The 24,632-nt window shown below is 44.0% G+C and overlaps 1 protein-coding gene across 4 annotated transcripts in view; it reads right to left on the bottom strand.

Annotated features, from left to right (window-relative positions):
- The window catches only part of ZFYVE27 (zinc finger FYVE-type containing 27), a 145,503-nt gene that overhangs the window by 7,743 nt on the left and 113,128 nt on the right, over positions 1 to 24,632 (bottom strand). The gene's annotated exons all lie outside the window — the stretch shown is intronic.

The following is a 24,632-nucleotide window of genomic DNA, read 5'->3' as shown; positions in this document are numbered from 1 at the left end:
AATCCTCTGTAAGGCAGGACTCAGGGAAGGGTCAGCTTGGAGAGCCAATTGGGCTCTGAGGAAGAGGGTCCTCCATGGAAACGCGTAAGCCCAGCCATATAGTTGCTAACACAAGCACATCATCCAGTACAGAGGTTCCCTGGTCACCTTGGAGACAACTGGTTCCATTGTCTTTTACACGGACGTTAAAGCCCACCCTCTGTATTACATGGGCAGCAAGAGGTTAATAATTCCAAAAAAGAAAAAAACGATTTTGGACTGATGTTGCCCGCTCTACCCCAAGACTATCAGAGTGACAAGTGTGAAAATATTTGGTCTAGAAAAGAAAATATGACATCAGTTCTCATTGGAATGTGTCATTTACGGGCTCCATTTCTGGCATTCTTCACGATTATAGGCAGGTTGACAAGCTTTTACGTTATACTTGTGTTGTGAAAGAAAACCAACCCGCCCTCTTCTCCAAGCCAGATATTCTACGGGAATCTTTGCAGAACAGAAGTATTTTAAGAGACAGCTCTGCACATGCATTGAACGGGGAATGGTGATATACTGCAAACTTTGTGGAACAGAAATGTGATGTGTGCAAAACATAGCAGGCAGCAGTTCTGAAGGTAAACAGTAAAGGTGGTGATGTAAATCCAATGACAGGCAAACCCATAATGGCAAACACAAATCTATACATTTCGGAAGGGTGTTATTTTAGGTGTTCGGAGACTGGCCATGGAACACAAACTTGGGTAATGTCATTACAAAAACATACCTTGGGTTTAATTTGGTTTTCATCAGTTTGTACAACAGTCATAATAGCACAGAGTGGAATCAGCCACTATGATGTCATATTTATTAGTAGGCAGGCTCATAAAAGTGCTCATAGTTTTATAGTAACATGAAGAAAAACTCTATGCACGTAAAATCCCAATTTAACATTTTATTAAACACTCAACGTGAAATCTAATATATAGGGTCATGTTTCAGGACGTACCATATTTGCGCTTTTCTTTCTGTCTGCAGACTATCACCTTTTTGCAGTCTTCTTTTGAGGTTTCTCTGCACTTCTTTCCTGTATTCAGGGGGGCTCCATGGCCTTCCAGAATCCCATGGAGCTACCCTTGTATGCACACTTCTGCCTATGACAGGCATGCAGGTGTCAGGACCTAAATCACCTGCTGGGGGCACTGTGGTTCCCTGGGCAGAGGGTTTTGATTCCAGTGTCCACCAGTGGGTGCCTCCCAGCCAGTGCCATCTTAAGAGCATTAAAGGGCCCCGCGCAATGCAGTGCACTGCGGCCCTACCTACACAATCACCTACAAGAATAAAAATGCAAATTATCGATAAAGCAATATTTATTGGTACAGCAGTGCCAGGCTAATGACAGCTTCCAAGTTGGGTGGCTGGGTCTGGTGAACACACATATGGACGGAAGTCAGACTAGACTGTCCTGTGTGTGTCTTTTCCCGTGGAGGCAGACAGGCATTCCTGCAGTTGTGGGCTCCCCCTCCACGGCCCAAGTGGCCTGACAGCAGCACAGGGCCGACAGGCGCTTGCCACCTGCTAGATTCGGCAGCGGGATGCACATGGGAATCGGAACTAATGCTTGGCTGGGGCTGGGTCGCTGGGTAAGATGGCCCTGTAATCAGTTTCCACCTGATGCTGGCTGCTGGAAGGGTATTTAGGTCCTCACAAACCAAGTGCCTTTCGCTCCAGTGTTTTGCCTGCTGCCAGATACTACTAGCAGTTATCCTATACCTGCTATCATTAGTTGTTAGTTAGGCTTCTGTTTGTTAGTCATTAGGTATTCTGTTACTGGGTTTTTTTGGTTCACTTATATTTTCATGTTTGCTGTGTGCTGATGTTTGGAAGGATTTTGTTTCACTGTAAATAAATCTCACTCCCAGTAACCAACCAGTTTCCACCTGATGCTGGCTGCTGGAAGGGTATTTAGGTCCTCCCAAACTAAGTGCCTCTCGCTCCAGCGTTTTGGCTCCTGCCAGGTACTGCTAGTGGTTATCCTGTTCCTGCTATCATTAGTTGTTAGTTAGGCTTCTGTTTGTTAGTCATTAGTTAGGTATTCTGTTACTGGGTTTTTTGGTTCACTTATATTTTCATAAAAACAAAACTGTAGCGCTAAAAACCCTTGGTTATGACAGTCCCACTTAAAGATGTGAACAAAGCAATATAATGACAGTCCATATAAATCCGACTCTTCATTCAAAAGATAATTTCTAGGATAGAAAACCGCCACCAGACAGCACTCCAACACCAGTAATTCTAACTTCTTACCAGAAGCTGTTGATCCCTATGACAGAGATCAAAAATTGCGCATAACCAGTGATAGGTGAAGGCTTCTCCAGTGTGTTCCTGATATGCTCATAGTAGAATATAATATGCAGAGAGAGAAGGAACATCTCATAGCGTAGACTGTTTTAAAAAATGCTTTATTCTAAAAGAGAGGTATGGTACTCACAAACATCAAGATGTAACTCGCATGTAGTAAGCATAGAGACCTCCGGGTGTCTTAAGGGCGTCCTGTCCGTGGACCACCAAACCTATGGCCGTCCTGTCTCCTCCAGGGATTCCGGCACGCGCTACCCAGCACGCCACCCGACGTACGTTTCGTCCGATTGGACGTCGTCATGGGGTGTGGCTACGGGGTGCACCAATGCCTTCTATAGTGGAGGAGAGAGCCGCCCACCGGAACTGAGCAACCGGAAGTGAGGTATGCGCTCCACACGACCGGAAGTGATGCTTAGACCGGAAGGAAGGAAGGGGAGGACCACACGATGAGAAGAGAAAGGAAAAAGGAAAAAACCTTTCAACAGAAAACTCACCATATTGAATCTCCGCTACCTTAATAAAAACAAAGCCCGTTACATGGAATAAACCAAAAAGAGGGCAAATACTCCATATACCGAAAGGCACATAGAGAATATATATGTAAAGCCGCGACTCCGGGGGAGACAGCGCCATCTTGTGGTGCCCCAAGTTCAGAGCAGCCCAAGCACAAGGAGGTCTCAAAAAGCACATACATATACAAAAAAATATATGTAACAAAATAACACATGAAAACACTTAAAATGCTACATAATAAAATGAATTAGTGTAATGTAAAACATATATACTCATACGCATAAAAATAGCACAGCAAACAAAAAGAGATAAGGAAAAAGGAAAAAGAAGAGGGGCAATCTAGGAATTACTGATATGGGCGTTTAAATCCCATTCAATATTCAAACCCAGGGGGGTGTAGGATTTGAGTCTATAAATCCAGCTCGTTTCGAGTTTGGAAACCCCTCTTGTTAAATTACGAGACTCCATGCAGGTGATTAATGAACTGGGCAATATCACCTGGCAGGATAATTACATTTTGGTAACTGCGGATGTTTCATCCCTGTACACAATAATTTCCCACCAGCATGGCAGAGAGGCAGTGTCACATTATTTGGGGTCAGAAAGGTTGTTGAGTTTTCAGAGGGATTTTATTATTTCCCTTCTGGACTATGCAATGTCCCGAAATTATTTCTGGTATAATGGCATTCATTATCTACAGAACAGGGGTGTGGCCATGGGCGCGAAATTCGCGCCCAGTATGGCCAACCTGTTCATGGCCAAATGGGAAGAGGATGTCGTCTGGGGTGTGCCGAGGCCGGAGCTTGTGCTCTGGCGGCGGTACATCGACGACATCCTCTTCCTATGGGACGGCACGGGTGATTCCCTGATTGAGTTCATGGAAACCCTAAATAACAACAACAGGGGCATCAGTCTGACTTATGAGTCAAGCGTCAGCGAGATTCACTTCCTGGACTTAAGAATTCGTATTGAGGAAGGTCAGATCGTTACCTCAACTTTCTTTAAGCCGACTGACAGGAACGGGTTCATAGACACCACGAGTTGCCATCATAAGAAGTGGTTGGAATCCGTTCCTGTCAGTCAGTTTTTGCGCCTGAAGCGCAATTGTTCGCGTCAGGAAGATTTCCTGCAGGAAGCCTCGATCCTCAAAGAAAGATTTCGTGAGAAGGGGTACGATGAATCTCTTTTGAATCAGGCCCTGTTAAAGGCTGATTCAAGAGTGAGAGAGGATCTTCTCCAACCTAAACAGAGGGATATTAAACGTCCCTTTGATTTTGCATTCCTCTCTTCGTACTCCACTCAACATTTTTCAGTTAAGACCATTCTTCGACGCCATTGGCATATTCTGAGGAATGATCCAGTATTGGGCCCCCTTTTACCTCCCCAGCCTCAGGTTATCTATAGGGGTGTCCCTCCCTTAAGGTTGCAGATTGCCCCCAACATTAGGGATCCTCCCAAAAAGGTCTCCTTTTTTCAGCAAATGGGAGGCTTTTACAAGTGTAGGAGGTGCACTATCTGCCACCTTAATGTGGAGAAAAAGAGACGTGTTGATACCTTTCAATCTGGCTCCACTGGACAGGATTATAAAATCAAACCATTTATATCCTGCACCACCAGGTACGTGGTTTACTTGGTGAGATGTCCTTGTGGCCTGGACTATGTTGGCCGCACTATCCGAGAGCTTCATGTGAGGCTCAAGGAGCATGTGGCCAACATAGTTAAGGGCTTTCCTAAACACAGCCTTTCTAGGCATTATGCTGAGTGCCACAACTGTGATCCCAGTGGCACCCTATTCTTAGGTATTGACAAATTTTCAGGACATTGGAGGGGAAGTAATTTAACAAGAGGGGTTTCCAAACTCGAAACGAGCTGGATTTATAGACTCAAATCCTACACCCCCCTGGGTTTGAATATTGAATGGGATTTAAACGCCCATATCAGTAATTCCTAGATTGCCCCTCTTCTTTTTCCTTTTTCCTTATCTCTTTTTGTTTGCTGTGCTATTTTTATGCGTATGAGTATATATGTTTTACATTACACTAATTCATTTTATTATGTAGCATTTTAAGTGTTTTCATGTGTTATTTTGTTACATATATTTTTTTGTATATGTATGTGCTTTTTGAGACCTCCTTGTGCTTGGGCTGCTCTGAACTTGGGGCACCACAAGATGGCGCTGTCTCCCCCGGAGTCGCGGCTTTACATATATATTCTCTATGTGCCTTTCGGTATATGGAGTATTTGCCCTCTTTTTGGTTTATTCCATGTAACGGGCTTTGTTTTTATTAAGGTAGCGGAGATTCAATATGGTGAGTTTTCTGTTGAAAGGTTTTTTCCTTTTTCCTTTCTCTTCTCATCGTGTGGTCCTCCCCTTCCTTCCTTCCGGTCTAAGCATCACTTCCGGTCGTGTGGAGCGCATACCTCACTTCCGGTTGCTCAGTTCCGGTGGGCGGCTCTCTCCTCCACTATAGAAGGCATTGGTGCACCCCGTAGCCACACCCCATGACGACGTCCAATCGGACGAAACGTACGTCGGGTGGCGTGCTGGGTAGCGCGTGCCGGAATCCCTGGAGGAGACAGGACGGCCATAGGTTTGGTGGTCCACGGACAGGACGCCCTTAAGACACCCGGAGGTCTCTATGCTTACTACATGCGAGTTACATCTTGATGTTTGTGAGTACCATACCTCTCTTTTAGAATAAAGCATTTTTTAAAACAGTCTACGCTATGAGATGTTCCTTCTCTCTCTGCATATTATATTCTACTATGAGCATATCAGGAACACACTGGAGAAGCCTTCACCTATCACTGGTTATGCGCAATTTTTGATCTCTGTCATAGGGATCAACAGCTTCTGGTAAGAAGTTAGAATTACTGGTGTTGGAGTGCTGTCTGGTGGCGGTTTTCTATCCTAGAAATTATCTTTTGAATGAAGAGTCGGATTTATATGGACTGTCATTATATTGCTTTGTTCACATCTTTAAGTGGGACTGTCATAACCAAGGGTTTTTAGCGCTACAGTTTTGTTTTTATTTCTTTTTAATCTGCTACAATCCGGATTAGTGTGGCTGCTGGACCCAACTATATTTGCTGTTTTTACAGTTTTTATATATTTTTTCTTTAGCGCAGCAATTTTATTGTTTTACTTATATTTTCATGTTTGCTGTGTGCTGATGTTTGAAAGGAATTTGTTTCACTATAAATAAATCTCACTCCCAGTAATCAGTTTCCACCTGATGCTGGCTGCTGGAAGGGTATTTAGGTCCTCCCAAACTAAGTATCTCTCACTCCAGTGTTTTGCTTGCTGCCAGATATTGCTAGCTGTTATCCTGTACCTGCTCGAGTCCTGTTTACTGTGCTCTGTATCCTGCTGTCTTGTACCTACCCCCCCCCTCCTTGTTCTGGATCCCAGTTTTGGTTCCCCCTTCCCATCTGTTCCCTGGACCTCCAGTTTTCGCTGCTTTTTGGTGTTCCCAATTTCTGTACATATTGTACAGAATATAGTTAGGCTTTTGTTAGTTATCAGTCAGGTATTCTGTCACTTTTTTTGTGCCTGAGAACACCCTAATCACTCCATGCACCAGTGCGGCTGGTAGGGCAGTACAGCTGTCCCTCCTATACTGGGCCCTATCAGTTCAAAAGGGGGCCTTGGCACCTGCCGAGCAGGAGGACCAGTTGTACTGCCTTTTTTGCAGACACTGATCCTCTTGTTACTCTCCCTGTAGTGCTGCCAGCTTCTGCTCCTCCCCCTCAGGCTGTGCAGCAGGGGGAACAGTTCTAGCATCTGTGTTCTATTCCCCTGCTGTCAGGATCTCCCTGTGTGCCCCTTTTCCCCGCAGCCCTACCAGGGGATGTTTCAGGATGGAGAGTAGGGGAAGGGTCTGGAAAATATGTAATTTACAGGCCCCTTCCTTTTCTGAATGGACACACTAAGCGATCGGTACTGTTCTCTTCTGTGTCCATTTAGTGCTGAAGCATAGTAAACCATAGTTACATGAGTGAGGTTAAAAAAAGGACACCAGTCTATCCAGTTCAACCTATGCCTTTCAACATTTTGAGATGGGAATGAGGGGCACCTATTAGCAAAAGTATGTAGGTATGACATACCCCCTGCCACGCCCTCTTAAAAGATACGTTTATAAAAAATATTAGGTAAACCCACAAGTGCTTTCTTTTCCTACTAGTATTCCTTTATATTGGCTTTTGAAATTTACAAATGCAGCAATTTAGAAATTGGATGAAAGTTTTAGCATTGGGAAACACTTTTTTAAAGATAAAAAAAATTCATTTTATATACAACTATATAGATCAGACCAAAATGAGGGACAACTTAAGAGAAATCTCGTGATTAGACACTTTTGCACAGTGCTGCTTGAGTGTCTTCTCTCAAGATTTTGGATCCTCTGCTCCTTAAGGATCTTGCCGGAAGCCCTGTGACATCACCTTTGTGTAGGGGGCAATAGGTGGAACGTAACTATTTTTTTTATTTTCCTCCTAATGTGTATTTGTTTTGAATGTTTAATGTTCATTTTTTTTTTTTTGGGAAGAATAAGCAGAACTTGCATTTTGACACAGGGTCACGTTAAAGTGAGCCTATAGTTATACAGACAGCTAGCTTCACCTAGTTTTTCATTGTTTCACGGATGCATGCAATTTTAAGCCTTGACATGTTGGGTATATATTTGATGCAACCTCATCTTTTTATATATATTTAATTTAAAAAAATTGGTACCCTTATGTGCTTGCATGCACGAAAATTACCTTTAGTGCATTTTTTACTGAAACAATGGGTTTGATAAACATGTTTACCAATACCATGTGATATAAAAAATTGCAACTACCGCCATTTTAGTCTCCAGGGTCTCTGTTTGAGAAAATATATATAACATTTGGCAGTGTGATATGGGAGTGATCAAACTCAGAGGTGATGAGCGTTTTGAAATGAGTCCATGTTAGACAGGAACTCTAGTTAAGGGCTCGACAGACCACTTTTGTTGAAACAAAGTCCAATATAAAGTTTAGTTCAAACTGGTGGCCTATGCAAGCATTCTTCTCCAGCAACTATACACAAAAGAAAAATGATAGTCCCCCTGGCTACACTTCAGCAACACCCCTGCTACTAGCACTGGTGTCCCAGACCCCAGGTTCTTCCAGGTCACTCAGCCTTCTTGCCATAGCACCTCGCTGTATGGGTCCCACTCCTGGCCTCCGAATAGGGTTCCCCCAGCACCCCAGGGTTCTCGTGCACTTTTTGGGAACTCACAGACTCCCCTCCAGCCCACCTGCACTTGCTAGTTACCTCAGCTTTCCCAGTCTCTCTGGACCCATGTAGCTGTCCTGACTTTCCCAGTCCTATGGGCAAGAAGTCCCCCCAACATAGGGTCTCTTCTCCTGTGCAAGTCAACCTCCTGGCTGGAGCATACCTCTATCTTCACACAACGCCTGTGTCTCTGAATGGCAGCAACTGCTCTGAGCTATCCTCAAACTTTCATTATAAGGACTGTGTGCACCTGGACACATACTCTACTTGTCTTCAACAAAACCAGGGCACTGGGTTGGAGATTTCTTCCCTACCAAGACATTTTGAAATCTCCACACTACCGAACCCAATCCAGGAATATCAAAATCTGGAGTAAGCTAAAAAAAAAAAAAACATTTTTTTCTGTCCTAAATACACTATATTATATACCTGCCTTTACACGCACATGAACTTTAGTAGCATCCCAGTCTTAGTCCATAAAAAAAGACAAAAAGGCGCCTCTGCCAGTCAGCTAGAGTATGGGACCAGCTGCGGACCAGAAAGGGACCCTTGAGCCGTGATGACACACGCCATCCTTCATGTAAGTTCATGCTTTTGTTATGCAATAAAGTTATATCGGCTACACTCAGAGGGGCCTTTTCTATTACTTTGCCTGCCAGTGGGACTTGCTTCTGCCTTTCAAGAGCTGCCCTCAGTGTCAGCGTGGTACATTTGTGCACCCCAGCAGTCCATTCATCAGTCTGGTTGTCCTTCCCCCACCAAGACTTTATATTGGAGGACTGATCTTTCCAGTGGAAGCACCCAACAAACTTTTTTCTTATACAGTCTTAGTCCGTAGGGTTCAATATTGAGTTGGCCCACCCTTTGCAGCTATAACAGCTTCAACTCTATGGGAAGGTTGTCCATAAGGTTCAGGAGGGTGTCTATGGGAATGTTTGCCCATTCTTCCAAAACTGCATTTGTGAGGTCAGGCACCGTTGTTGGTCAAGAAGGCCTGGCTTTGCAGTCTCTGCTCTAATTCATCCCAAAGGTGTTCTATCGGGTTGAGGTCAGGACTCAGTGCAGGCCAGTCAAGTTCCTCCACCCCAAACTCGCTCATCCATGTCTTTATGGACTTTGCTTTGTGCACTGGTGCATAGTCATGTGGAACAGGAAGGGGCCATCCCCAAACTGGGAGCATGAAATTGTCCAAAATGTCTTGGTATGCCGATGCCTTAAGAGTTCCCTTCACTGGAACTAAGGGGCCAAGCCCAACCCCTGAAAAACAACCCCACGCCTTAATCCCTCCTCCACCAAATGGTTTGGACCAGTGCACAAAGCAAGGTCCATAAAGACATGGATGGATGAGTTTAGGGTGGATGAAAATGACTGACCTCAACCCAATAGAACACCTTTAGGATGAAATAGAATGGAGACTGAAAGCCAGGCCTTCTTGCCCAACATCAGTGCCTGACCTCACAAATGCCCTTCTGGAAGAATGGTCAAAAATTTCCATAGACACACTCCTAAACCTTGTGGACAGCCTTTCCAGAAGAGTTGAAGCGGTTATAGCTGCAAAGGGTGGGCCAACTCAATATTGAACGCCTACAGACTAGACTGGGATGCCATTAAAGTTCATATGCATCCCAATACTTTTGACAATATAGTTTACCTCACTCTGTACCCATGCGTACCTGGTGTCATTTTTCCAACCATTTTCACAGTGGAAGGCCTCGCCCTGTCACAGGGGTTTTAACTAATCTTCAGGCCTAAAATATGCATTTTAAAATCTGTGCAAAAAATGCAGCAAAGGCTCCGGTAGAGAACCAGTTATTGTTCCTCTGAATAATGGCCCGCTTACCCTTGACAGCTAGTGGCTGACACTGTGCATGTGATAGCCGTTGGCTGTCACAACTCCCGTGCCCATTGGCTGTCACAACTCCAGTCCCCAGTATTAGGAGTGGTTCCCAATCATGTCAGGTCAGTCATGACATGATAATCACGTGCAGACTGGCTGCTTTACTCAAGAGAGACCAAAAAGAAAACCTTCTAGGCTGTAGATTGCATACTAAAGATGGTGGCTCCCATTTCTGTATTTTATGTGTATTTAGCATTTTTCATAGCGTTCAGTCTTGCATGTATTCCAGGGAGGACTATAAATCTAAACCATCATCCCTGTAGAACTATCCAGACGTAGAGCCATAGTGCGGTGTTGGATTGGTCCCACCACTGCTGTTTGCTGTCATCTTAATATGCGTGATAAATATTGTTCGAAATTTGGTCCTACAGCCTACGCCCCCTCATTTGGCCGGACAAGAATTCTGAGACTGGATTAGTTAATCTTGAAGTTTATATTAGTTGGCAGATTCAGAAAATATTCAGAGAACATCTTTTTTCCATTATAGGCAGCACAGCCATGGTGATCATGTGTGAGCGGAGAGAAGGACAGCTCCTGCCTGCAAACATAACTCATACTTGAAATCGTACAGCCACCCCCCTCCAGCGCTCGGTATGTTGTAAAATTGTTACTCCTATAAATTTTCAGGTTTTTTTACTTTTACGCCGTTTTGATTTAGAGCTCGGCAGCCCGCGGTGGGGATCAGGCCAAAGCAGCACATTATGAAGTAGCATGGAGGCCGCAGGTGGCCAATTTCCCCGCACGTCTGCAGCAGAAAGCAGAAGCTGCAAACCTTTCTCCGTTTAGGATTTTATTTCGGCCTGATCTTTCAGGCAGCACACAGTTATGCTCCAAATGTTTCAAATGAAGGGAAAAAAAGTAAAATGTAGATATTCATTTTCTAAAAGGTGAAGTATGAGGAGGAATTCCATTCAATAAACGTTAACTAATCAATAAGAGATCAATGCATTCTGCAACAGTGCTCTTAAAGAAAATGGAAAAAACGCTGGACCCATAGGGTTATCTCACTGGTGTTGCGATCGTAAAGTAGTGATGTAAATCAGGGGCATCAAACTCAATTTATTTGCGGGCCGCATCAGCAATCTGGTTACCCTCAAAGGGCCAGTTGTATCTGTAAGGCTAGATGTTCAGAGATCCCTCTCCCCCTTACATCAGATGTCAAGAGCTCCCTCGCCATCCGAAGTCAAGAGTTCCCCACCCCCCCCCCCCCCCCGTTACCTTGTGCTGCCGAAGAAGAAAGTGCAGGGTCTGGAGGAGGACTAGAGTAAGCTGCAGGAGTCTGCTAAACGCAAAGACCAGGGAAGGTGGAGATGAGGGGGTGCTGAGGCTGCACAGAGAGGCACAAGATCTGTAGGAGGAGCTCTGTCGTCCTCTCTGCTGCCAACTGCCAAGACGGGTGGAGGGGGCTGAGATGAGCCTCTCTGCGGCTGAACAGCGATACAGTGAAGCGCAGGAGTTCGTCACCCGACTGCTGACACAAGGTGGGGGCGGAGATGATGGGGGTGCCGCAGCTACTGGAGAGGTGCAAGGGCCACATGAAATGGCCTGGCAGGCCAGATTTAGCTCACGGGTCTTATGCTTGACACATGTGATGTAAATTATCTGGTTCCAGAGCAGGCGACCTTTACATCTCAGAGGATCTCCATGGTCTGCTTGGCTTATAGTGTAATGTAACAAAAATTTCAATTGATGCGCCACACCACTGCTTAAAAGGTCCGGATAGAACTTTATAACAATAAAAGTCAGGGGGACAATCCAAAAAGAAATCAATGCATTTCGAGGATCCAAGGATCCATCCTCTTCATCAGCGCTTGACTGACAACAATGTGAATAGACTAGATGTGAACTGGACCTTTCAGCTTAAGCTACAGCTGTGGGGGCCACATGTGGGGCCTAATTGTAGAGGCTCTCTATTATTAAGCCCCACAAGGGAGAAATGCACTCGGGGGGGGGGGGTAACTAACCAGCACCCCCAACGGTTTGCACCCAAAAGCTGCTAAAACAGATAGAACATCTGATCTTGGCCAAAAGGATGAGAAGCACTCAAATCTTTGATCTATGTGCACCAAGGAGCACGGATGTGATGTCAACGCTACCTGGTTTGAAATACTGAGCTGTAATGAACAGACTGGTCATCCAACTCATAGAAGCTAGTTGAGGTGTGATGTCAACGCTAACTGGTTTGAACTTCTGAGCTGTAATGAACCGACCGGTCATCCAACCCATAGAAGCTGGTTGAGGTGTTCAGTCCCAATGACAGAAATAGATACCCTTTGACTAAGGAAGCCTACAGAGAAACTTGATGGGGCACAGGGACCATCTACACCAGGGGTGTGAGACTCAATTTCATCGCAGACCGCACCAGCAATAAGGTTGCCCTCAAGGTTGTATCTGTAGGACTATATAAATGTATCAACTCTTTATCATATTAAATACTGTAATTGCTTCTGCTTTCGAATATTACTGGCTTTAGTAATAACTAAAGACTTGGGCTGTGACGAGTGGGCGTAGACCGTCACGGAGCCCACTCACACCCCTGTAGCTGATTATGCAAGTCTGAAAAAGAGGGTCACACACAAGAAACCTCATTGGAACCTGCTCAGACAGAACATGGATCTACCATGGTGTGTCTCCAATAACTTTTCTTGTAAATTATCCCCCCACATCAGATGTAAATTTCCAACCCAACATCAGAAGTCTAAAGTCCCCCAGCCTCCGTTATATCACAGTGCACCTCCTTAGTTTGTACTGCTGCTGGGAAGAAGCTGGGGGCGGAGCTGTGAAGCAGAATGTGCAGGGTCTGCAAGAGGACCAGAGGAGGACTGGAGTCAGCTGCCAGAGTCTGCTAAATTCTGAGAAAAGGGGAGGTGGAGATTAGGGTGTGCTGTAGCTGCACAGAGAGATGCAAGATCTGGTGGAGAAGTTCTGTCCTCCTCTCTGCTGCCAACTGCTAAGACGGGGGGGGCCAGAGACAATCCTCTCTGCGTGGGTGCTACAAATGTAGGAGAGGTGCGCGAGACACATGAAATAGCCTGGAGGGCCAGATTCGGCCCGCGGGCCTGATGTTTGACATTCGTGATCTACACAAAAATAAACCACAAAATTCTAAAAGAAACACAATTAGAAGATGAGTGCTGCTAATTAAGGAAGAAATAGAAACTGTGACAGGATTTTTAGGAATTACATGGTTTACAATAGAATTTGTAAACATAAAAAAATTGCAGAATTTAAACGGGAGCGATTTTTTTTTTTTTTGCCTAGGAAAGTAAAGGTATCACACCCTAAATTATATATAAATCTTGAAGTTGCAGGTAAAACAGACGTGTTCCAGATGTTAACGCTATTGCCATATGTATAATTGACGTTATTTGCTTTCTGAATCCCCAAATTAGTATAATTTGTAAAGATCACCTGTTTCCTCCGAACTATTATTTAAACAGGTGCTGTTAATTGGTAAGGTTGATAGAACGCACAATCTGTACACATATCATTAATTTTAAACTAATTATGTTTGCCTAAATCTGAAACATAATCCTTGCACACATCTCTTTAATTTGACATGGATACAAGCCACCTAAAAGTAAAAAGATTTGACACTATATCCCAGTATTTCATATAGTAAGCAAAAAAAAAAAACAGCTGTTGATTAAACCAGTCTATGCAACACTATATTGTCCTATACCAGCCATTTCAACTAGGGTTTCTCCAGAGGTTGCCAGGGGTTCTTTGAGCTGTGGCTGGTTGACCTCCCATTTGATAGTGCCTACATAGTTCCGAGGTCATCAACACTTGGCAGAGCCAGCGGCATGACACCAATGGTCTTTCTTGCTTTCTGTATGGGATGAATTCTGACCACTACTGTAAGGGGCCATTCTTTCCACTGGCCACCACTGTAAGGGGCCATTCTTTCCACTGGCCACCACTGTAAGTGGTCATTCTTTCCACTGACTACCACTGTAAGAGACTGTTTTTTCCACTGACCATCAATATAAAGGACATTCTTCCCACTGAACCCAATGTAAAAGACATTCTTCCCATTGACCACCAATGTAAAGGACATTCTTCCCATTGACCACCAACGTAAAGGCCCATTCTTTTCACTGAGCTCCAACGTAAGGGGCCATTCTTTTCACTGACCTCCAACATAAGGGGCCATTCTTTCCACTGACCTCCAATGTAAGAGGCATTCTTCCCACTGACCACCAACGTAAGGGACATTCTTTCCACTGACCTCAAACATAAGGGGCCATTCTTTCCACTGACCTCCAACGTAAGGGGCCATTCTTTCCACGGATCTCCAACGTAAGGGCCCATTCTTTCCACTGGCCCTCAATGAATTAATATTTAGATAAAAGGATCAGCAGGGAACACTAACTACTAAACAACAAAAAGATGACCCTATTTTGCACACAAGAGAGTAACCACAATTCATGGGGCCTCCGAAAAAATGTTGAGGAGTTCCCCCCATGACACTTGGCAATGTCAATTCCGACAATAGTACAGTGCCTTGCGAAAGTATTCGGCCCTCTTGAACTTTGCGGACTTTTGCCACATTTCAGGCTTCAAACATTAAGATATAAAACTGGAATTTTTTGTGAAGAATCAACAACAAGTAAGACACAATAATGAAGTGGAACGAAATTTATTGGATATTTCAAACTTTAACAAATAAAAAACTTAAAAATTGGGTGTGCAAAATTATTCAGCCCCCTTAAGTTAATACTTTGTAGCACCACCTTTTGCTGCGATTACAGCTGAAAGTCGCTTGGGGTATGTCTCTATCAGTTTTGCACATCGAGAGACTGAAATTTTTGCCCATTCCTCCTTGCAAAACAGCTCGAGCTCAGTGAGGTTGGATGGAGAGCGTTTGTGAACAGCAGTTTTCAGTTCTTTCCACAGATTCTCGAGAGGTTGGATGGAGAGCGTTTGTGAACAGCAGTTTTCAGTTCTTTCCACAGATTCTCGATTTGATTCAGGTCTGGACTTTGACTTGGCCATTCTAACACCTGGATATGTTTCTTTGTGAACCATTCCATTGTAGATTTTGCTTTATGTTTTGGATCATTGTCTTGTTGGAAGACAAATCTCCGTCCCAGTCCCAGGTCTTTTGCAGACTCCATGTTTTCTTCCAGAATGGTCCTGTATTTGGCTCCATCCATCTTCCCATCAATTTTAACCATCTTCCCTGTCCCTGCTGAAGAAAAGCAGGCCCAAACCATGATGCTGCCACCACCATGTTTGACAGTGGGGATGGTGTGTTCAGGGTGATGAGCTGTGTTGCTTTTACGCCAAACATAACGTTTTGCATTGTTGCCAAAAAGTTTGATTTTGGTTTCATCTGACCAGAGCACCTTCTTCCACATGTTTGGTGTCTCCCAGGTGGCTTGTGGCAAACTTTAAACGACACTTTTTATGGATATATTTCAGAAATGGCTTTCTTCTTGCCACTCTTCCATAATGGCCAGATTTGTGCAGTATACGACTGATTGTTGTCCTATGGACAGAGTCTCCCACCTCAGCTGTAGATCTCTGCAGTTCATCCAGAGTGATCATGGGCCTCTTGGCTGCATCTCTGATCAGTCTTCTCCTTGTATGAGCTGAAAGTTTAGAGGGACGGCCAGGTCTTCGTAGATTTGCAGTGGTCTGATACTCCTTCCATTTCAATATTATCGCTTGCACAGTGCTCCTTGGGATGTTTAAAGCTTGGGAAATCTTTTTGTATCCAAATCCGGCTTTAAACTTCTCCACAACAGTATCTCAGGCCTGCCTGGTGTGTTCCTTGTTCTTCATGATGCTCTCTGCGCTTTAAACAGACCTCTGAGACTATCACAGTGCAGGTGCATTTATACAGAGACTTGATTACACACAGGTGGATTCTATTTATCATCATTAGTCATTTAGGTCAACATTGGATCATTCAGAGATCCTCACTGAACTTCTGGAGAGAGTTTGCTGCACTGAAAGTAAAGGGGCTGAATAATTTTGCACGCCCAATTTTTCAGTTTTTTATTTGTTAAAGTTTGAAATATCCAATAAATTTTGTTTCAATTCATGCTTGCTTGCTGCCTAATAAATCCCACCCACTTTTAGATGCCATTGTCACGAGATGATCAATGTTATTCACTTTACCAGTCAGTGGTCATAATATTATGGCTGATTGGTGTATGTCTACCCCGGTACAGAGTTCAGTTGGGAAGCGCTCCCTTGTATCCGTCCCCTGTTTGTACCAACCAACCATGTCAAGAGAAATCCATTTCTGCTGACATAACAGAAAGCTAAGGTTGATAAAACTGTTGACTATTACAAAGAGCGTTCGATAGCAGATTTTTGAGAATATTATAGAACCTTCTATTTGGGTTGTAGTGTTTTAATAGAAGCCATTACATGGGCGAGCTTTACAAGCTCCCTTTTTCTTCATATCAGCATTTCTTGAGGAATGCATTTATAATATTACTTATCGCCGTACAAACCACAATTCTCCAAGCCATTAATAAAAAGGCAGTAATGTCCTGTCATCAACGAGAAGGCCTTCAGAGCAGTCTCTGGGCCATCAAGGATTATTCTGCTGCCCCCTAGGCAAAGTTTGCGCCCCCCTTTCAGTCTCCTAGGGTTGCTTTTTTTACAACACCAGACCATTCAGATCACATAATTCTGTTGAGCTTGTTTACCTACAGCAGAAAATATGTCAACTTTACGGCTTGGCCTGCAATATCGAGCAGAATCTCTAAGCACTGAAGCAGGCAAAGTTAGACTTGAAATAGAAAGGAGAGTTGAACGGGGAAGGGAGGGGAATTGTTCCAAATGGTCATCCATTACCAACATTTCAACCTGTGATTGCAAAAATGTTGCCTGCAACTCATTCAGATGCAAGGGGATTAGGCGACTGTAAAAAATGAGAAATAAAACCAGTTATATTAAATATGTCTTTCGTGAAATATTGCCTGTCAAGTACAAAGAAAAAAATAAAAAATATCTGAGGTCTGTTAGTATAATGAGAAAAGCAAAGGGCATGTCAACAGAGAATTTATTTCCGCTCCCTTTCTCACTCTTCACTTCAGTAGATGCACAGCTGCTTTACATAGTAACCATAAATTCTTCATTCCCCTTCTCTGGAGGTATCGGCACTGAACATTTCAGCTTCAACCTTCCCCATCTATTGATTTCTTTATCCCTTAATGTGATAGCGACATTGATAGCGAAGAAATGGCATCCATTATGATCCTTTTATCACACGCACAATAAAGCTGTGATTGCTTTGGCTTCATGCTAACAGAGATGGATGCTTTCAGTAACAAGATCAGCAGTGCAGTATGAATATTTGACAAGGAAGTTAATCAAAATGTTTTTAGACCCCATCACGGAGATAGGCTTTAATGCACTGACATGGCAGAGGTTTATAGGCAGCCGGAGAAATGCTTTAGTGCTGCATGAAAAGCTAACTTGTTGTGGGCATAAAAAGCTATCTTTATACACTAAAATCTGTTTATATAAAGATTTGCTTCTGTTTTATTTTTTATTGACTATAATATAGAACTTTGATTGCAGGGTAGAGGGCGGTTTAATGAACAGAACACATTTTGTTGAGTATCCACGAAGGTCGTGTTTATCTTCTTGTACACTTGACTGGCAAAGTAAATGGTAGAAATTGAGAAGATATTGTTCTAAAGCATAAAAAGTATTTGAAAGTACAATTACAGGATGAAAATGGTGAGCCCCACATGTCAACCTAAGGCAGCCATTCTCAACCATGGTTTAGTGGTGAATTGGCGCAAGAAGAGGTCTCAAAAAAGTCTGGTCCTGGGGACCTGGGGGAGGGGGGGAAGGGAGAAGGGAAACACCAGGGGTAGGGGGACCCCCAAACAGTTCAGGGGGTAGCTGTTCACTGTAGCGGCTGCCGGCGGAAGAGACAGAAGAGATCTCTGGGGGGAGACAAGAGGGAAGACAGTGCAGCGCCTTCTAAGTGCAGCAAGACATTTATTGAAGTATGTGCAGCAGTATTACACTCACATTTAGTCGGTGAATAAGATGCAGTTATTCAAGTAATGTTGATCATCAGGAGCATCACTGGAGCGGGTCCTGGTGGTGGAGGCAGTGGATCCCTGTGAGAGCGGCAGGGGGGGTTCCTCCGTGTGTACAGCGACTGTACCTGACGTCAGGATCCCAGGACCCACGAGTGCCAGCGTTCCACCAATTGACGGAGAGCCCACGGACACCACCGAGGCAGTCGCTGTACACACGGAGGAAACCCCCCTGCCGCTCTCACTGGGATCCACTGCCTCCACCACCAGGACCCGCTCCAGTGATGCTCCTGATGATCAACATTACTTGAATAACTGCATCTTATTCACCGACTAAATGTGAGTGTAATACTGCTGCACATACTTCAATAAATGTCTTGCTGCACTTAGAAGGTGCTGCGCTGTCCTCCCTCTAGCCATTCTCAACCAGGGTTCTGTAGAAAATCCATAGAATCTTCAGCTCTCTCCCTCAGTCTGCTCACGTATCACTAATTTACTATCAGATATATCGGTCTGGATGTCTCACCACTTCCTCAAACTCAATCCATCCAAAACCGAGCTTATAATTTTTCCTCCACCACGTGCCCCTTCCCATTCCCCTGATTTCTCTGTCAATATCGATGGCATTACTATCAGCCCATCCCCGCATGCCAAGGTCTTAGGTGTTGTCCTGGACTCTGAACTCTCCTTCAAACCCCACATCCAATCGCTGTCCAAATCTTGCCGACTCAGCCGCCGTAACATCTCCAAAATACGCCCCTTTCTAACCAAAGACACAACAAAGCTCCTAGTTCACTCCCTGGTCATCTCGCGCCTCGACTACTGCAATTCCCTTCTCATTGGCTTACCTCTACATAGGCTATCGCCCCTTCAAATTCATCATGAATGCTGCCGCCAGACTCATCCACCTTATCACGCCGCTCCTCTCTGTCAAGCCCTCCACTGGCTTCCGCTCACCCAACGAATTAAATTCAAAATACTTACAACATCTTACAAAGCAATCCACAGCTTAGCCCCTAGCTACAACAGCCTCCTCTCAAAATGCCAATCTAATCGCTCTCTTCGTTCTGCTCAAAACCTCCTGCTCTCTAGCTCCCTCGTCACTTCCTCCCATGCTCGCCTCCAGGACTTTTCCAGAGCCACTCCAATCCTATGGAACTCCTTACCCTTATCTGTCCGATTATCTCCTACTCTATTAGCTTTTAGGCGATCTCTGAAATCCCTCCTCTTCAGAGAAGCCTATCCTACCAACACCTAACAAATGTACCTCCATTTTCTCCATCAACCCATCGCCCATTGATTTTTGTTTCACTTGACCCTCCCTTCTAGATTGTAAGCTCTAACGAACAGGGCCCTCTAGTTCCTCCTGTTTTGAACTGTATTGTAACTGTGTTGTCTTCCCTCACATTGTAAAGCGCTGCGCAAACTGTTGACGCTATTTAAATCCTGTATAATAATAATAATAATAATAGAATAAATTAGCCAGTCAGCTGGTATGTTCAAAGTTACAAATTCTTTATTGTTGTTGTTCAGTCGTTTAGTCGTGTAGGACTCTTCGTGACCTCATGAACCATAGCTCGCTCGGTTTTTCTGTCGTCCATTGCCTCCCGGAGCTTGCCTTACTTGAACAGAACACATTTTGTTGAGTATCCACGAAGGTCGTGTTTATCTTCTTGTACACTTGACTGGCAAAGTAAATGGTAGAAATGGAGAAGATGTTGTTCTAAAGCATAAAAAGTATCTGAAAGTACAGGATGAAAATGGTGAGCCCCACATGTCAACCTAAGGCAGCCATTCTCAACCAGGGTTCTGTAGAAAATCCATAGAAGAAATTAGCCAGTCGCCTGGTATGTTCAAAGTTCCAAATTCTTTATTGTTGTTGTTCAGTCGTTTAGTCGTGTATGACTCTTCGTGACCTCATGAACCATAGCTCGCTCGGTTTTTCTGTCCTCCACTGCCTCCCGGAGCTTGCCTTACTTCATGTTCATTGTTTCGATGATGCCATCTATACATCTTGTTTTTTTGTTTCTTCTTCTTTTCTTTTAGGTTTCCCAGCATCAGGGTCTATTCCGATGAGTCCTCTCTTCGCATTAGGTGGCCAAAGTATTCGAGTTTCAGCTTCAGGATCTGTTCTTCCAAGAGGGACTTTCAAGAGTCTTCTCCAACAACACAGTTCAAAAGCATCTGTTCTTCAGTGTTCAACCTTCCTTATGGTCTATCTTTCACAGCCATAGGTTACCACTGGGAATACCAAAGCTTTCACTATACAGCATTTTGTCAGTAGGGTGATGGCTCTGCTTTTTATAATGTTGTCTAGGCTTGCTATCCTCCTAAGAAGCAAGTGTCTCAATGTCATGGCTACAGTCACTGTCTGCTGTGATCTTGGACCCTAGGAAGATAAAATCTGTCACTGCTTCCATTTCTTCCCCTTCTGTTTGCCAAGGAGTGATGGGACCGGTTCCTATGATCTTAGTTTCCTTAATGTTCCGTTTCAACTTTTGCACTCTCCTCTTTCACCTTCATTAAGAGACTCTTTAGTTCTTATTCATTTTCTGGCATTAGTGTGGTATCGTCTGCATATCTCAGGTTGTTGATATTTCTCTCTATGATTTGAATTCCGACTTGTGATTTCTCGATCTTAGCATTTCGCATGATGTACCCTGCATAGAAGTTAAATAAATAGGGTGACAATATACATCCTTGCCGCACTTCTTTTCTCAATTTTGAACCAGTCAGTTGTTCCATGTTCTGTTCTAACTGTTGCTTCTTGACTTGCATACAGGTTTTTCAGAAGACAGGGGAGGTGTTCTAGTATTCCCATTTCTTTCAGTATTTGCCACATCTTGTGATCCACACAGTCAAAGGTTTTACTGTAGTCAATAAAACAGAAGTAGACATTTTTATGGAACCAAAAAAATTATTAACATGTTCCAACCATGACAGTCTTCTTCCAATCATGGTGCTTGAAAAAGGTCTGCATGGCAGAAATAGGTTAGCTCTTTTGTGTCGCTTTTAATGTAGCCTTATAAAAAAAATTGGAACTTGGAATGTACCAGGCGACCAAATAACTTCTTCTATGGAATAGCCAACATGTTTCTGCCATGATGGTCATCTTCAAGCACCATAATTTTAAGAAGGCCGTTATGGCCAAAACATGTTAGCTATTTTGTGCCACCTTTAATGTAGCTTAAAAAAGAATTTGGAACTTGGAATGTACCGGGTTGCCGGTTAATTTCCTCTATGGATTGATGCCTTGGAAGCACACACTTCAGCTATGAGCACCGGCCTACAGCAATCTATGTGGTAACTATTTGACGGTGGGTATAGTTTTTCAGGGTTCTATGGAACCTAAGGTTTCTTCAGGGATAACTAGGGGTTCCTTAATTTGTGGCTAACTGACCTCCCATCTGATGGTGCCTGCATAGTTCCAGGTCCAACACCACTTGGCAGAGCCAGCAGTATGACTTTAAGGGTGTCCTTCTGGCCACCCATTAAACTGAGAGTAAACTCCCATGGTCAACTTTCACCTATGGGTAAGCCTATAGTAAGGCTTACCTATAGGTATAGCAAATATCTCCTAAACGTGCAAAGTTTAGGAGATGTTTATTTGTGAAGCCGCCAGTGACGTCGCCGGCACATGTGCTCTGAAGGAACGGCATACAGCGGCTCTTCCAAAAGACCAGAGCCCGCCAGCCTGGAAAAAAGACTGGGTATAAATGAAGCTCTGTCAGCGATGACTGGAGGGCTTCTTTTGAAGGTAAGTTTCACATAATTTACTAGTATGCAATGCATACTAGCACATTGTAACTTTGCCTTGCAGGTTTAAAAAAAAAAACTGTGGTTTACTATCCCTTTAGGGAGTTATTCTTACCATTTTCCACACTCAATGTAATGGGCACTTTTCCAGCGACCTTCAATAGTCTTATCTTACCATGGTTCCCTGAAACCTGAGGTCTTATCTTACCATGGTTCCCATGGTTCCCTGAAAAAGGTTCAAATGAACTGACCTGAGGAGAGGAGATTGTTCAAAAAAAACTTAAAAAGTATCTGAAAGTACAAATACAGGATGTCAATGGTGGGCCCCATGTATCAGCTTAGGTCAGCCAATCCCAACCAGGGTTTCATATAACCCTAGAGCTCCTCCAGGGATAGCAAGGGGTTCCTTGATCTGTGGCTAACTGAGCTCTCATCTGATGGTGGCTGCATAGTTCCAGGTCCAACATAACTTGGCAGAGCCAGTGACACGACTGCAAAGGTGTTATTTTGGCCACCCCTTAAAGGGGTTTTTCTACCCACTGACCACCATCAATGTAAGGTGCATTTTCCCAATGATCATCAATACACTTATCTTACCAGGGGTTCCCTGAAAACTGTTTTAATTGCTTCTCTAAAGTAAAACATTTCAGAAAGGCTGGCTTAAGGAGAACTGTTGCATCCCCACAGCCAGCAAATGTTTAGGTTCCAAGAATCATTTTGTAGGCAAGTATTAATTATCACAACGGGGGTGAACTAACTGACCAGGACTTGGCAGTAGCAGCCAGGGCTAGAAGATGGCATAAACCACAGTAGAGTCACAGAAACGCAAAGGACACTGTGGGGACATGGATACCACAAGGCGCAGATGGAGATATGAAGGCAGCATATTTGCGCACTTCTGTGCAGGGAGTGGTCCCCCAAAAAACATTGAGATACTTTTGTCCCAGGACTCCTGAGGACTATGAAAGCTGCTATTGCATGTCCCTTTGTGTGAGCTCACCCTCTCAGAGACACCTGGCATGGCTTGAGCACATTCCCACTACAGGCTTTACAGCAATGAGTATGGCCACTCATCACTTATACAGACATACCCCGCTTTTAAGTACATAATGGGACCAGAGCATGTATGTAAAATGAAAATGTACTTAAAGTGAAGCAATACATTTTTCATTTCCTAGGCAAGCTGGCTGGCCACAAATAGGATATGTTGTAGTCCTGGGTCCCTTCACATTGCTCCCTAAGTTTGGTATCCCTGTCACTTATGGTTTGGGAGTAGTACCATGTCAAGCTGACCAAGATTTCCCATAGACGCCAATGTTAAAAACTGGGAGTAATGCCATACCAAGCTGACCAGGCTGTGTCCGTACTCGCGAGTGTACGTAAAGTGAGTGTACTTAAAACGGGGTATGCCTGTACAGGCCTATTACCAGGGGACATTCCCAATAGAGGTCAGGGGAAGGAAGAGTCTAAAAGTCCTGCTCATCTCCTTCCTTGCTTCCCCCCTAAGGGTAAGTTCTGGGATAAATCCTTACAGCTACATCATGCCTTAGCTTGGTCACCAGTACCACCCATCAAGATTGAACATGGTGGCTCCACACAAAAAACTTTTCATATTCTAGTTTCCTAAACCAGGTAGCCCCACTGCTGGCAGGTGTAGGCGCTCCTGCCTATCACTGGCATTGTACTTATGGGGACATGTAGAGGTTCCTAAGGCATCTACAGTGCTGATTCATCCAAGTGGTCCTGGACCCACCATACCCTCTGGCCAAGCAAAGATGAGAGCACAGAGACTGCTCCAGTGTAACAATGTCCAGACAATCAGAAGGGTGCAGGTTAGGTCCGTAATCCCGACAGCTATACAATAAAGAAGTAGGCAACCACACACCAGCTTGAAAGTAGAAATTGATAAAAATCCGTTTATTGAAAATCCATAAAATCCATAACGACAAACCAGGGACAGGAGGGAGGACAACAGTTGACGCGTTTCACGAAACTAAATTCGCTTAGTCATAACCTCTGGCCAAACTGCACCAGGCACATTTGTCCCCCACCCTACATGGATTACTTTGTTTGAAACACCAAAACGGGCTTCAAATCCCATTGGAGAAATTAATCCCTTCCTTGGTGACCTTACCAGCAGAGCCACAGATCCCAAATTCTAAAAAAGGTTCTAAGTCCTGCAAATAAACCCAAAACTAGAAAAAAAAAAAAGATACAGCCAAAGATACAGTTTAAGGAATTTTCTGCCATTTCTAATAGTTTTCTCAAACGATTACATTACATAGAAAAATTTACAAGCATGCTAGGAAATGCCAGAGGCATGGTCAGATAGAGAAACAGGAGAATTCTTTTACTGGATTGGAATTGGTTTGGCCGACTCGCCTTTGACCAATAAAAGAAAAACGTGGCAAAAATTGCTAAACTTATTCTAATATGACTAACAGGTGACCGAAGGAATGCACCACACACAACTCCAGTATTAATTAACTTCCTGTCCCAGGCGCCTCCTAACATATCTACGCAGTTTAGAGGCCAAGAATAAACAGAATCTATGAAGAGTTTCCCCTGGGCGCACAGCATAATGAATGGAGAGGAAGTGTGCGTTACGCAATTTATTTTCTGAGAAAGTCAATTTGGACAAATCCAAAAAAACCAAATTGTTCTTCCACATCTGCACTTGGCCCAAATCCTTTGTGTGTTGATCAGAGGTGCCGGTCAGCTGTATAATGGGTTACTGGCTATCATGATTAGGCTATACAATATGTAGTAGGATGCTAGTTACAATTGGGTGACTATGTAGACACCAGAAAACAGGGAATGTAGAGATGTGGCCTATGGTAGCCAAGGAGGAAGC

The sequence above is a fragment of the Pelophylax lessonae genome (genome assembly GCF_965119305.1).
Source record: "Pelophylax lessonae genome assembly, chromosome: 9".
NCBI lineage: Eukaryota > Metazoa > Chordata > Amphibia > Anura > Ranidae > Pelophylax > Pelophylax lessonae.
Note: the sequence above shows the minus strand (reverse complement) of the source record. Positions and strands in the feature narration are given on the sequence as shown.